This window comes from Opisthocomus hoazin, chromosome 1 (genome assembly GCF_030867145.1).
Source record: "Opisthocomus hoazin isolate bOpiHoa1 chromosome 1, bOpiHoa1.hap1, whole genome shotgun sequence".
NCBI lineage: Eukaryota > Metazoa > Chordata > Aves > Opisthocomiformes > Opisthocomidae > Opisthocomus > Opisthocomus hoazin.
In genome coordinates, this window is record NC_134414.1 from 4,308,824 (window position 1) to 4,323,750 (window position 14,927).

Here is a 14,927-nt window from a genome sequence, read left to right on the forward strand (position 1 = left end):
GGCAGTGGTGGAGTCCCCATCCCTGGAGGGGTTCAAAAACCGTGTAGATGTGGCACTTGGGGACATGGTTTAGCAGGCAAGGTGGGGTTGGGTTGGCAGTTGGACTCGATCTTAGAGGTCTTTTCCAACCTTCATGATTCTATGATTAAATTCGGGGCACGCTGGGTGGAAATGATGACCTGAGGAGCCAGGAGGTTATTTCCAGTCGGCAAAGCTGCACAGGTGGAAGAAGGGAGAGGATGCGACGTGGGAACCGCCTCAGCCCCTCGCCCAGAGGAGCCAAATTGTGGCTTTCGCCCCGTTTTCCGTAGCAATCAGGCGCTGCTCGGTAAAAGAGACGGACTTTGAGACTTCCAGTTTGTTTTGCCTCCAGCTGGGCTCTGTCCGTGTCTCACCCCGGGGGTCGGTACAGCGAGAAGCTGTCGCAGAGCGGTGGCTTGGTGCTTGGCAGAGATCTCCCCCATCCTAGCCAAAGTCTTGGGGTTCGAGCCTGAAACGAAGGATTTTTGAAACCCTCCCCGTGCCTCACGTGCTGTAGGAAACCAGCGTCTCCCCACCACATCTCGTCTGTCTCCTCCTGCTGTGGCAGCAGATGGGGTGAAGCTCAGAGGGTTCCGACCCGCTGTCCTCGTGCCTGAACCCAGGGAGAGCCGCGGCTGTCGGCGTGTCCGAGGGGTGAGAAGCCGAAGCAAGAAGCTCGGGTGCGACCCTTGCCACCCCTGCCCCGATTCCCCAGGGGCTGTTTGACACCGATCGCTCGGGAAACGGCATCACCAGAGAATCTTTGTGGAAAGCAAAATACAGAATCCCAGAATCCCAGCATGGCAGGGGTTGGAAGGCACCTCTGGGGATCCCCCAGCCCAACCCCCTGCCGAAGCAGGGTCACCCAGAGCAGGCTGCACAGCACCGTGTCCAGCCGGGGTTGGAATATCTCCAGAGAAGGAGGCTCCACAGCCCCTCTGGGCAGCCTGGGCCAGGGCTCCGTCACCCTCAGAGGGAAGAAGTTCTTCCTCATCTTCAGCTGGAGCTTCCTCGGCTTCAGTTTGTGCCCGTTGCCCCTTGTCCTGTCACTGGGCACCACTGGAAAGAGCTTGGCCCCGTCCTCCTGACCCCCACCCTGCAGATATTTAGAGGCATTTCTAAGGTCCCCTCTCAGCCTTCTCTTCTTCAGGCTCAACAAGCCCAGCTCCCTCAGCCTCTCCTCGTAGGAGAGATGCTCCAGTGCCCTCACCATCCTCGTAGCCCTCCACTGGACTCTCTCTAGTAGCTCCTCATCTTTCTTCAAGTGGGGAGCCCAGCACTGGACACAGCACTGCAGATGGGGCCTCACCAGGGCAGTATGGAGCGGGAGGAGAACTTCCCTCGACCTGCTGCCCACACTCCTCCTGATGCACCCCAGGATCCCATTGGCCTTCTTGGCACCCAGGGCACGCTGCTGGCTCATGGTCACCCTGTTGTCCCCCAGCACTCCCAGTCCCTCTCCACAGAGCTGCTCTCCAGCAGGTCAGCCCCAGCCTGTACTGGTGCCTGGGGTTGTTTCTCCCCAGGTGCAGGACCCTGCCCTTGCCCTTGTTGAACCTCATCAGGTTCCTCTCTGCCCAACTCTCCAGCCTGTCCAGGTCACGCTGAATGGCAGCACAGCCTGCCGGTGTATCCACCACTCCTCCCAGTTTTGTGTCATCAGCAAACTTGCTGAGGGTCCACTCTAACTCTTCATCCAGGTCATTGATGAAGAAGTTAAACAAGACTGGGCCCAGTACTGACCCCTGGGAGACACCACTCGTTACCAGCCTCCAACTAGACTCAGCGCTGCTGCTGACAGCCCTCTGAGCTCTGCCATTCAGCCAGTTCTCAGTCCACCTCACCGAGCACTCATCCAGCCCACACCTCCTGAGCTTCCCTAGGAGGATATTATGGGAGACCGTGTCGAAAGCCTTGCTGAAGTCAAGGTAGACAACATCCACGGCTCCCCCCTCATCTATCCAGTGTACTCTGAGCGTTGTGAGGGCCTGAGGGGGGGGGACGGGGACGCACCCCTGTGGATGTCAGTCCCTAGGTGAAGACCCATAGGAATTCACCTCCTCCCAGACACCAGCATTTTCCCAAAATATTCCTGTCCTGACCAAAAACCGGGGCGCTGAGCTGCAGTGACGTGGTTCGCGCCCACCTCGTGCTGCCTGGTCCCTCCCGAAAGCTCCCGTGGGGGGTTTTGACGCCCGTTCCTGGGTGGGCAGTGACAGCGCTCGTTCGCGGTGGCGGGGAAGGGCTCTTTCCCCCTCCCTGGGCCATGGCGGGGCCTGAACGTGGGGCAAGGGGGTTCGGGGCAGAGCCTGAGGGGATGCTGGGGTCCCGCTGGGCAGGGAGGGTTTTTTTTTTGGCGGGGGGACGCAGCAGAACGGGCTGCTGGCGGGGAAGGGGGGGAGGTGTGGGGTGTGAGGAGAGGGGTCGGGGCGCAGCCGGGCCAGGAGGATGAGGAGGGGAGGAGGTGGGGCGGGGGGGGGACAAGGCCTGGCCCCGCAGCTCTCTCCCTTCCTCTCCCGCCCAGGCCCGGCCGCTGTAGGCCTTCGGCCCCGCGCTCGCCGTGAGGCCCTGCGGGGCGAATCCCAGAGCCGGGGCCAGGCCTTGGACGGCCCCGGGAGGCGGGAAGCATCCCCCGACCCGCGTCTTCCCCTTCGCGGCCCGCGCTTTCTCCTCAGCCTTCTCGGACTACAACTCCCAGCGTGCCCCGCAGCACTACAGCTCTCAGCATGCCTTGCTTCCCCACCGCAGCACTACAGCTCCCAGCCTGCCCCGCGGCCCTCCAGGCCCCGGCTACCTCCCCGCCCACCGCGCGGACTACACTACCCAGCGTGCTCCGCGGCAGCCGCCAGGCGCCGAGCCGTGGCGGCAGCCGCGCGGGGCATGCCGGGAGTTGTAGTTCTCGGCCTGGCTGTAACGGTCCCGCTGGTGGTACTCCCCCCGCTCTCCGCTCGCCGCCGCCGCCCCCTCCTCCTCCAGCGGCTGGCGGCTGCGGGCAGAGGCAGGAGCGCGGAGCAGGCAGCGGCAGGAGGGGGAGCGCGCTGCCGCCGCCCGAGCAGCCGCAGGTGAGGGGCGGGCGGTGAAGGGGGGGACACGGAACCCCCTGAGGGTGACCGCCGCGGGGGAGGGAGGGGGAGCATCCCCTCAGCGCGGGGCTTTGCGGGGCCCCCTCAGGGGTGAGGGTCACGCGTGGGAGAAGAACCCGAGCCGGCGGGGAGGCGGCCGCGCTGGGGAGGGCGAGACCCCCCCACTCAGAGCCCGACGTTTACCCCCCAGAGCCTGGTGACCCCCCCCGAAGCCTGGTGACCCCCCGCCCCCCAGAGTCTATCCCCCCTCCAGAGCCTGGTGATCCCCCCTGGAAGCTGTGTCCCCCCCCAGAGCCTGTTGACCCCCCCACCGAGCCTGTTGATCCCCCCCCAGAGCCTGTTGAACCCCCCCCCCCCGGAGCCTGGTGACCCCCCCCCAGAGCCTGTTGAAGCCCCCCCCGAGCCTGGTGATCCTCCCCCCCCCCCCCCCCGAGCCTGTTGACGGCCCCCCTAGAGCCTGACCCCCCCCCAGAGCCTGGTGACCCCCCGACCCCCCGAGCCTGCACCCCCCCCTCCCCGAGCCTGAATCCCCTGAGCCTGCCCCCCCCCCCCCCCGAGCCTGGTGACCCCCCCCAGAGCCTGCCTCCCCCCCCCCCCAAGCCTTGGTGGCCGGGTTTGCCTTTCCCCCCCCGCCACGGGGCACGCGTGGACCCAAAGCCCCCCAGGTTGCCTTGGGGGGAGCTCGGGTCCCCTCAGCAGCACCCCCCCCCCCAACCCATTCCCCCAGGGAGGGCCTTGGGGCCTGGGCCCTGCCAAGTTTCTCTCCCTCACGGGTGATTTTATTCTGCATGTCCGGAGGAGCCGGTGTGGGGGTTTGGGGGGGGGTGCACCCCCAGAGATCCGGACCACCCACCGAAACCATCCAGAGGGGCGCGTGGGGACGACGGCGATGCATTAATTAATGACCAAAATATTAACGAGCCCGCCAGCAAGTTGGTTGGGATGGGAAGGGCCCCGTTGCGGCCGTCGCCCCCCCCTCGTCTCGCTCCCCGTTGCAGGGGGGCTTGGAAACGGTGGGGGTCCGGTGAGAGGGGAGATGTCGGCATGCGAGAGCGCAAGGTGGGGAGCTGTGAGGCGGCTTTGATTTTCTATAGACACACCAAAAAAAATGTATATTCTGTTGGTTTTTGTCCAAGGGGGTGATTGTTTTCTTTAATTTTTTTCTTTATTAAAAATTTTTTGGGGTAATAATCGCTTGAACGCTCGGCTGTCGGCTTTGTGGTTTTGGGGGCGGCGGAGCCCAGGGCTGTGTTGCAGGTGAATAACGCCAGAAAGGTGCTGAGCGTCTGTCCTCTACAGAAAACAGAGGAGCCTTGAAAGGTGGAAGTGAAATAAATATTCTTTCTTGCAAAAAAAAGGTTTGGTACTGTGTTGGATTTGGGGGGGATTTTTATTTCCCCCCTCCTCTTTCCCTCTTTCCTCCCCCCGGCATCGTTATGATAAGCTTTCAGGTTACGGCTTGTATTTCCATGGACTGAATTTCATTGAAAAGACATTCGGTGAGTGCTGAATGCCGTCGAATGTAGAAAAATGAGCAGGTTGAGGTGGTTTTTTTCCCCCCCCCTCTCCTGGACAAAGGCATGTTGTACTCACCAGCAAGAAACCCCGAGTGATTCTATTTATGTTTTAATCAAAATACGATTTAAGATGTGGTGGCGTGTTTATTCTTGCTGCTAAATAGCCACGGAGGAAGCGAGAGCTTTTTTCCTTTTTTTTTTTAAAGGAATGTGGACGATGGAAACATCTTTAGGCAAACATTTTGCTGGGCTTGATTGCATCAACCGCGTTACTTCGTGAAATGTTAACTGTGAAGTGGTTGTTGATTAGAGCTCAAATTGAGGAGCGATGTTGAGCAATGTAAAGAAAAAGGAAATTAGTACTAGGAGGCCAAATGCCTGTTTTTTGTTTTTCTTTTAGTTCCTTCTGATTTTTATTTTGAATTTTAACTGTTTCGTGGATCCTCTTGACCTTTATGGTTGAGTACCTAAAAAAAAAAAACCCAAACAAACCCAACCAAGAACTGTGGTCTGAATATTTATTCTTGCTGGATGTATGTGGTCGTTAGAGGGGCTGATAGCAGTTAGCAGCGTGTTTTTTGGATAAAATTGATATTAAATCTGATTAACTTTTGTCCCGGAAGTTACAAATATCGACTTGCCTAGTTATGCAGCTTAACTTTATTATTTTTTTTTTTTTACCAAAGTAGATGTTTACATTTTTCAGCAGGGATTTCTCTCCACCAGCTTATAGTGGTCTTGCATTTCAGTGACCGTGCGCCGAGTGTTTCGGAGGTGGTTGTTCAGATGTATGGGGGGTTTCGTGCACTCTTGGGTGGATTAAAATCCCTGGCCGCTAGTAAAGACATGCTTTTTGGAGTTATAGAGCCGCTTTTTTTTTGTGGATATATAACCCTTCTTAGGCACAAAGGGATCGGGAGCAAAGTGACTGCGTGCCACAAAGGTGTTTGGAATTTGTTCGGTAAGGGGAGTGAGAAACCTAAACCCACAGCGCATCGAAATGAACGTGAAATAGCTACGGGATCCGGTCGTTTAGGGAGAGCATCTTCCAGTGGTCCTTGCTGATCTGAGGTGATGTCCCGCTGTCAAATTCAACGCTAAGACTGCATTGCAGTAGGTGAACTGTGTAGGGATTTTTAAAAGCCCTCTTTGCAGTTAAGACGAAAGTTTTCACACTTCTCTATATTGATAACCCAGCACACGGAGAACGGGGAAAGACAGGGAAGAATGGTGATCGCTTGGCGCTCCTGAAAGCGTTCCTGAGGCGAGTGAAAATGCTGCGGAGAAGCATTTCTGCGAAAGGCCTTCAGTACCTCAACCGAGAGCGTAATTAAAATGATAATTAAATCGAGTCTAAATTTAATTATCTGGTCTGTCTAGAAGGGCTTGTGAACCTCAGTTTGGACGTGTAGGTGCAAATGCAGCCGCTTTCGGCGAGGGGAGCGTGTCTTTAATCCAGGTTAGCATCTACTTTCGGTAAGTTTTCGAAGGTGACCGCCGCGAGACCGACTCCGATCTCCGTTCCTGGGAAGCAGGACGTTTCACGACTGGGATGGAGCTCCTGGGTCACCGAGTCCTACCCGCCACCAAAGCCAGCGACCATGGCATAGACGTCGTTCTGTCGTATTTGAAACCCAGGTGTTTTTCTGCCGCTGCCTCTGGCAGAGGAGCGTTTCGGACCTTTGTCCTCTGGTAGTCAGAAATCTCCGCGTTTCCACCTGGGAACTCTCTGCCGATTTCCAGCTCTCAAGTGGTTGGTAGCAGTTGTGAGGCTGTCAGAAGGGAAATACAAGTTTTACATCTTCCTCTCGGAGCTCGCTCTTCCCTTTGGTCCGGGTTACGATCTTCATTTGTCTTCCAGTCGTGCCTTTTGGGCTTGATCGTATCTGCAGAGGCCCCCGATTTCCCTTTCCGCAGCGCAAAGCGCTCCGTGTACTTTCTGTTTCCTCTGCAATTCATAAAGTCTCTCCTTAAACCTCAGCGTTCTTCACTGCGCGTTTTCGGTCCCGAGTTAGCTCCCCTGGTGCTCGCCGACGCGCGGCTGGACGGTGCCGCGCTCGACTGGCTTCTTGGGCGGCTGCGGGTGCTCGAGCACCGTCTCCCCGCGCCGCGGAGGTGCTCGGGCCGAGCCACGTCACGAGGCGAGAGCCATGCGATGTCCTGCCGATCTTCTCCCGATGACGACGAAGCAGTTGAGGTGTCCCCTGGAGAGCCGTGTTATTAGCCAGCGTGCTCGGGGAGGAGTGACTCTTGCGCCGCTATCAAAGTGCGAACGGGGTGATTTTTTCACGGCGCCGTCTCGGATTTGTTGGTGGGTGAGATCGTTCGTCGGAGGAGAAGCTGGCAGCGAAGGAGAGGGTCGTAACTATTCGCGTTGGTCTCGTTTCTTAACGTACCGTCATCTTTCTAGTCAGTTAGACTCAGTTTTGCCGCTTAAAATCCTAAGCTATCGCGGTCACTCCGCAGAAATATTCGATCCAAGATGATCGAATGAGAAAAGTGTTCTAGCTGTATTCTGCAGGGTTTTTCCGAACTACGGAACCCGAGGTTTTTTGCCGATTTCAGATGCGAATCGATCAGTCCCCTCTGACGTTATCGGCTTCTTGTATGCTGTCTTGCATCTCCTCAATAAATAGACAAAGATTTTTCTTTCAGTGACAATAAATGAAATCCAGCTATCCATTTTTTGCCTGTTGATGGTCTTTTAACTCTTTGAATGAAAAAATATTGGCTCTTCAGCTGTCACTTTTTAGAACTGGGAATACATTTCCAAGAATTATTTCTCTGTGACCTGACTACCTGCCGGTCGAACGGATGCTGTTCTCCAGAGGTGTCTAAATTGTGTTACCTTCTTTTTCCTTCCGCTCAACTGAATCATTCTCTTCCTATTTTTGCGTTTAAAACATCGATATCAGTAAATATGAGAGGAAAATGCCGGTGGCAGCGCTATGGTTATTTATGTCGATTCGTGTGAACCCGATTTCTTGAGGATGCTACCTACCCGCCTGCCAGCAATTCCGCACTCCCTTTGGCACTTTGCTCCCAGTTTCAAAGGGCCGTAGACGTAGAAGACAACCTAGCTTTTTTTTTTTTTTTTTAATTTTGAGAAAGTTGACTGCTTCAGTGCTTCTACCCAGGGAACAGGGCTCACCACGGTTCCTTTTATCTTGCTAGGAGATGGCATCTCGCCGGCTGGTGGGGTCACGCGCCACTGGAGCACGCATGGTCCTTTCCCCAACCAAGAGATGGGGGAGTTTGGGAGAGGTCTTGAGTGGGTGGGGAAGACCTGGAAGTGTTGTTCTGTGGGTGGTGGTTGATGGCCTTCACCTAAAAATCAATAGGAAGCAGATGCTTGTTTCATCTTGCTGATTTGGGAACAACACGTAATACATATTTTGTGTTGTTGCGCTCTGATGTGATTTTGATGCTTTGCTTTGTTGGGTGGATCATCCTGATGTGGGATTTTATGTTGATTTCCATGTTGGTTTGAGTGGGTAGGAACAGAAAGAGTTGTGAATTCTCAGGTGCTCTTTGCGATGGGCGTCTGAAGCAAGAATCCCAGAGCCGTAATTCAGATCCCAGTCAGGGAAGATCCAACTCTTAAGGTATATCTAGCATTTTTAGATCTTCTGAAGTTTGTGGGAGCTCTTGAGTACGAAGCAACTTTTGAGAACCAGGCCATTTTACTTTTTTTTTGTCTTGGGCTCCGCACAGGAACATGAATACGCAAATCGGAGTAATTTCCAGATAGATTTTTAGTGTATAACTTCACTCAAATCTGAGCATTTTTTTATTCATCTGTGTTTCTAAAATCTGTTTCATGCTGCCTCTCAGTCTGAAAGCAGATGACACGGTTCATCGTGCTTGTGTTGAAGTAAACCTTACACTTCTTCCCTCTTTCCTGCTGGAACCCTGCAGGGAAGCAATGAGGATGATGATGATATTCGTGAGATAATACTTTATTTTTCAAAGACCTGTTTAGGGAATGAGGTTCTGTTGAGGATGACGGAGGCACATTGGTTTCCTCACGGCGTGAGTGGGACTGAAGTCATTTTAAGTTAAATGAAATTAAACTTCCTTTGAGTTTTGTTTACTGTGGATGTGCTGAAAACCCTGAGCACTGCGGAGGAATTTTGAGTGTGCTTTCTGGAGGAAAAAACGTGGGCCCGTTGACACTCTCCAGCAAACCATTTAGGAGGTTATTGCCGTAGGATTTGTAAAAAGCTGAGAACACCGCGTTCCTGTCCTCTCGTGGAGATGCTGGTTTGTATTGGGCTGTGCTTTTCCCCGTCTTCCCGTCCTCTCCTGGAGTGAAACGGTCACCTGGAAAAGTGGAAGGCAGGAAAATTAAAAGTCGGAGGAGAACGATGGGGTTTATCATAGCTTTCACGCAATAACTTTCTCAGTAGGGAGATTAATGCTGAAGTGTATTTGTAGGCTGAACAGTTTTGCCTTCCTTGTCTTAGCAAGGGTTAGAGATTTGGGAGGATTATTGAAGACGAGCTTAGAGTATTTTATGAGGAAAAAAGTACTAAACTGGCAAGAAAAGGATAGATTCCATTGTGCCTGCTAGGCATGTCTAATTCGTTGATAAAATGGATAAAGATTGCAGGCTGCAGCAAAAGTTAAAATAGACCATAACATCTCGGGTTCTGCAGGGTTTATTTCCTTGCTTCTAATTTGCTGTTGAACTTAATCAAAAAGAGCTGGCTCTTTTATGGCATCAGACTCTTTAGTTTAGCTGCCAGGAATTAAAGCACAGCATTTGGGCTTTGGCTTGCTTTGGCGTTAGATACCCAGCTCTCTAAATTTCATACTGTGTGGATTTGATCATTTTGATGTTGGAAATGCATCCTGAAGACTAGTGAGAAGTTTTGAGCACGGTCTACTTTGTCCTCATTTTCCTTTCAGTTCTTCATACTTGAATTTGTAGATGATAGCAACTTGCTTTTTTAATGGATGAGGGGGTTTATGGGGTTATTCTTAACGAATTCCTAAGACTTTCCACAGTCCCAACAGATAAGTCTGTGCCTGTTCTGTGGATCATCCTGTTCAGTGAAAGGTTTTGGACTTAATGGCATTCCGTGTGCACATGTGTGTGTGTATATATATATATATTTTTTTTACATATGAGACACCCTGTCTTGCATTATTAACAATCATAGAATCATTAAGGTTGGAAAAGACCTCTAAGATCATCAAGTCCTATCATCAACCCATCACCACCAGGCCTGCTAGACCATGTCCGAAATGCCATGTCTACATGTTTTTTGAACCCCTCCAGGGATGGGGACTCCACCACCTCCCTGGGCAGCCTGGTCCAAGGCCTGACCACTCTTTCAATAAAGAAATTTTTCCCAATATCCAATCTGAACCTCCCCTGACACAGCTTGAGGCCATTGCCTCTCGTCCTACTGCTGGTTGCTTGGGAGAAGAGACCAACACCCACCTCCCTACACCCTCCTGTCAGGGAGTTGTAGAGAGCGAGAAGGTCCCCCCTCAGCCTTCTCTTCTCCAGACTGAACAGCCCCAGCTCCCTCAGCCGCTCCTCATCAGACTTGTTCTCCAGACCCCTCCCCAGCCTCGCTGCCCTTCTCTGGACACGCTCTGGCCTCTCAATGTCCTGCTTGGAGTGAGGGCCCCAACAAGACGAGTTGAAGGTGATCTCTGGAAAATGACTCGTTTAAGTGTGCCTAGAAGATGGGTACTGCTTGGCTTAACCTGTTTCTAGACATGCTTGGCCCCAACTGAAGGAAGTCTCCGTGCATGTGTGATCTTCTACTGCCATTTAGATGGACAAAGTAAGATCACTCGTTACAGTTGCTGATTATTTTTCAACCAAGATAAAGGTAAGGTCTATCCAGACAAGCAGGCTCTGAGAACTTGTCCCCATCACAAAGTATTTGGAATTAAGCTTACGAGCATTTAAAGTGCAATTACTTAGGAATAGGTCCCCATATGAACGTTTATTCTGCAGTAGTTTATTCTGCAAATAATTTTCTTCAGTTTCCTGTGTATGTCGTAACTTAACGAGAGATTTAAGGGCTTTTGCAAAAACGATGGCATTCCACATATTTTTCAAGTTCAGCATTGTGTGGTACAGGCAGCTAGAAAAAGGTTTCCAGTTGGTCCTGTGGTTGTTTGGAGGAGGAAATACGACTTTTCACTTGAACATGAGAACAGGGTCACCTAAACGCTCTGCCGTCGGTCATCCTTGCCTCTTACCGTGGTGTAAGTGAGAGGTGAAACCAATGCAAGGAAAATTGGTTAAAGCTCAGGTTTGCTCTTGATAGGACTTATGTTCACAACGGGATTTTTGAAGTCATAAGTGCCGTAAATTTGAGAAATGGTTTCTTTTTCTTTACTGTAGCATCTGAATCCCAGCTGCTGAACAGGGCAGCTAGGTGGGTCTTCTGAATATGGACTGATCTCTTTTAAAAGTTCAAGAAAATATTTATTTCCACAATAATTTTTTCCCTGTCTGTGTATAACACACACGCACACAAATCGAAGTTGTAGAGAAGATATTTGGGTTGAGTTGGCTGCTTCTGTGGTAGAAGAGTTATGTTGTGGACTCAGTAGGTAAATGTAGTATCACATCTGTTCTCAGTTTTAGCTTTTCTTTCTTAATTCCCAGAGTCTAGTTTTACGTATGTGTTTGTTAGGGTTACCATCAAGAAATAATGTCTTGGCTTAGGATTTGTAAAATGACGTTGGAGTGCTCTACAGCAGGTCGATGTTGGCTAGAGTTTTTGCTGGTTTGTGAATCGAAGCCCTCATGTTACAAACAACTTCTGAAGAAAGGGCATGAAACCCTCAGAGCTCTTGATTGCTTTTGGATTGCCGTTTAGCAAAGTTTCCAGCACCAATCGTGTTGTCCTCTCCCTCTGTTCCGCAACACAGCTGCGAAGGTGGTCTGAGAGGTTACCCCTTTCATTTCTGATGCGGGCTCTACCACAGTGACCTGCAGCTGTTAAAGTTGTTTCCATCCAAGATTCTTGGAAGGTCTTTGCAGACCTCTCTGGGTTAAGCCTCGCAAGATCCTCATGCGTAGGTGTACTGTCTCTGTTTTCACCTTGGAAAAATGGAGCCTGGAGGTTTCTTGCTGACACCGCACAGCAAGGTTGGGCCAGATGCTGTGCTGCTTTTCCCTCTGCGGGGGCCAGCAGGTGGATTTTGGTTTGCTTTGTGGGATGTGCTCAGATGCTGTGTCGGTGGCTTTCTGTATGGACTTATCCCTGGAAACATTCAAGACCAGGTTGGACAGGGCTCTGAGCAGCCTGATCTAGTTAGCGGTGTCCCTGCTCGCTGCGGGGGGGTTGGACTAGATGACCTCTAGGGGTCCCTTCCGACCCAAAACTTTCTATGATTCTATGACTTAGAAGAGAGTTCCTAGAGCTTAGGGCTTAGTTAGACTGACCTCCTCAAAACCCCAGATCCAAAGGTTTTCCCTGGAAAAGGAGCCTAATGACTATTTGTTTTGGGTTACCTTCCACCAGGACGGTGAGTCTTAGTTTGAAGATCCCAAGTCATGAAGAATCCGCCACTTCTCTTGATGTAGTTTCAGCAATTAATTACCCTCTCTGATTAAAAAAATGATGCCTAATCTGAACTAGTTTCCAGCTATTGCTTTCCAAGGTCTTTTTTTTTAGCTAAATTAAAAGGTCCTTTGATACCCGATAACTTTTCCCTTTGTAGGGAACTCATAATTCCATAACCAAGCGATGTTTCAGCCTTTATTTTGGGCAAGTTAAACATCTGGCATTGAGCTGGCAAGCGCTGGGCAGTTTCTTGCTTGGTGGTACCTCAGATTGTGTTTCAGGGTCTCTGGCTTTCAGGGTTTGTTTCCTAGATGTAACACCTTGCATTTGATTGTGTTGAAATCTACTTTGAGTGGCCTTTGCAGTCTGGATTTCTGTGTGTCGATGGCCTGTCCTCATCATCTGTCACCCGAGGGACCACTCACGAATGTTGTCGGTGATTATATTAATTTCCAGATCTGTAGTGGACCTCTTGAATCGTACCTGGCTCCGTATCAAGCCCAGCAGAACCCTACTGCAGCTAACTTTGTAGATGGTGATTTTCCACGGACGACTACGTTGAGTCATCTGTCAGTTGGCCAACTCCGTATCCGTTGAGCGTGCTTTGTTGACATAGTAGAGTGGTAATTTTTTAATCAAGATCTCGTGCTCAACAGCCGTTTGCCTGTTGCATCGCAGCAGTTACCTTTATCAGCCTGATTTGGAATCTCATCTAAGAATGAAATCAGCTTTGTTTGACAAGGCCCGTTTTCCATAACGTTGAGTTGACTGTCGTTGATTTTGTTTCGGTCCTTTTTGAGTCTAGATCAAGTCTGGTTGAGTTTTCCCTGATTTTGTCCAGAGCCGGTGTCTGGCGAACGGGTTGATAGCTAACTTGAGTCATCTTTTTGCCCTCTCCTGATGTTGTCATGTTAGAAATGTTGGTCTTCCAAATTTTTCTCCCGCGTTCAAAAAAATACTGAAAATGAACCCTCGGGGTCTCAGAAATATTATGACTCTTTGGAGGAGTCTTTGAGGACTTAGGTTCAACAACCTGGGTATTTGAGGCACCTTCTTGTACTGGAATCCAGAGCTGGTAGCGAGCTTGACAGACCCTCCAGTCTATTCCCTTCCTTGAGGCAAGACAGAGCATCCCTGACAAATATGTTTCTAATTTTTCCTTAGAAAAGTTTAGGAGGTACCCAACCTCCTTAGGTAGCTGGTAGTGGGTGCTTAACCAGTGTAGTTGAAAGCTTTCCCAATGTCTTAAATCTCCTGCAAATTAAGATTCTCTGCTTCACTTCAGAAGACGGGGAAAACAACCCAGCCCCTTGTCTCTGGTGTCACTGATGGGAGCCGGTTACGTTCTCCTTCGGTTTTCTTTCCTCTAGGCTGAACAAGGTCCTTTAATCTGTTCTCACGGATCATATTGTTTCCAAATTTCTTTATTAAATTACTTTTTTTGCTGCTTTCCTCTGTACTCAGTTGTGTTTATTTCTCTCTGGACATGGACTCGGTATTCCGTGGCCTTGTCAGCGTTGTATGAAATGAAGTAATGCGATTTTCCATGTGGCACTCTATTAAAACAATCTGCATGGCCTTTTTCTTTTTTTTTTTTCTTTTTCTTCCACATCCATTGTATTGTTGGCTTATATTAATACGGGATCCAGTATACCCTCGAGGTTATTTTCTCTCGTCCAGCAGCCTAGCTAGTTATTCTCCACCTGCGCAGCGTACGCTGCTCTTGCGCTTGTCTTTATTGAGTTTCGCCAGGTGATTTTGGTTTGACACGATTTGATCTTGACACGTCCGTGTTGTCTCATTTTTTGCTTTATCCTGTAGTTGCTTTTGTATAGGTTGCTTAATATTTCTGCTAGTATCTTCCCATTGATTGCAAGGGGAGTTCAAGCTCTGATTTGCTTTCGAAGCGTTTCCGAATTCCGCTCCGTAGCTGTTTCCTTTCTGATCCCAAAAGCACTTGGAAACTTTGCGAGTGAGTAGAAGTGGATCATCTATATGCAAATTCCTTAATTTTTCCTCTGCGAAGTTATATTTGCGAAAAATCAACATCTTAAGCGATGCCTATTTTCATTATGTTGATATTTCATTAAGATGATAACTAAAAAGTACAAACGTCATGCAAGTTAAAATCAATTATTTAAATCAAGACAGTTTGCGATCTTGATTAAATTACGAGACTGAGAGATATTTAAATGCGAGTCTGTTCTTTTTCTCCCCTGTCAAGCCTTCCAGTCCAGTGATTACCGCAGCTTTATTGGTTGTAATGAGGCCCAAAATAGTTACTTTGTGTTATGAATTGTCACCCAGTGTTTTGGGAAAGTAATCCCCTGTAATTGCTTGCTGCCTGGGGGTTTCTGCACCCCGCCTGTCTCCTCCCTAACCCCACATCTTTTTTTTTCCCCCCTTTATGTGCCTGTGGAGTCACGTACCCTGCTCGCTGTCTCGGTGCTTCCCAGACCCTCCTCCTGGGCTTCACAGTTGTAGCACACCCAGTTACTGCCCAGTTACCCTGGAAATTCAGTTTGTCTGCGTTGCTGGTAACTGTCAGAGCAGTGAGCCTTTACCCCCCTCGTCGTAGGGGTGCGTTGCAGCCATCGCTTCCCTTTTGTATCTGAGCACCGTTGAAGTAGTGATTTTAGAGTCCAGTCACACGCTCATTGCACCATATTTCATTTTTTTTCTGATTGTCGGTCAGGATTTTATTTGTTCCTGCTTGTTATTCAGACTCCTTCCCTCCATATATAGCCACAGAAAATTCATTTTCT

The 14,927-nt window shown here is 50.4% G+C and overlaps 1 protein-coding gene across 1 annotated transcript in view; it reads left to right on the forward strand.

Annotated features, from left to right (window-relative positions):
- Nucleotides 1-2,935: 2,935 nt before the first annotated feature.
- The window catches only part of FAM168A (family with sequence similarity 168 member A), a 242,880-nt gene continuing 230,888 nt past the window's right edge, over nt 2,936-14,927 (forward strand). The window contains exon 1 of the mRNA XM_075415326.1: nt 2,936-3,083. The gene's annotated coding sequence lies outside the window, so the exon portion shown is untranslated. The remainder of the gene's footprint in view (nt 3,084-14,927) is intronic.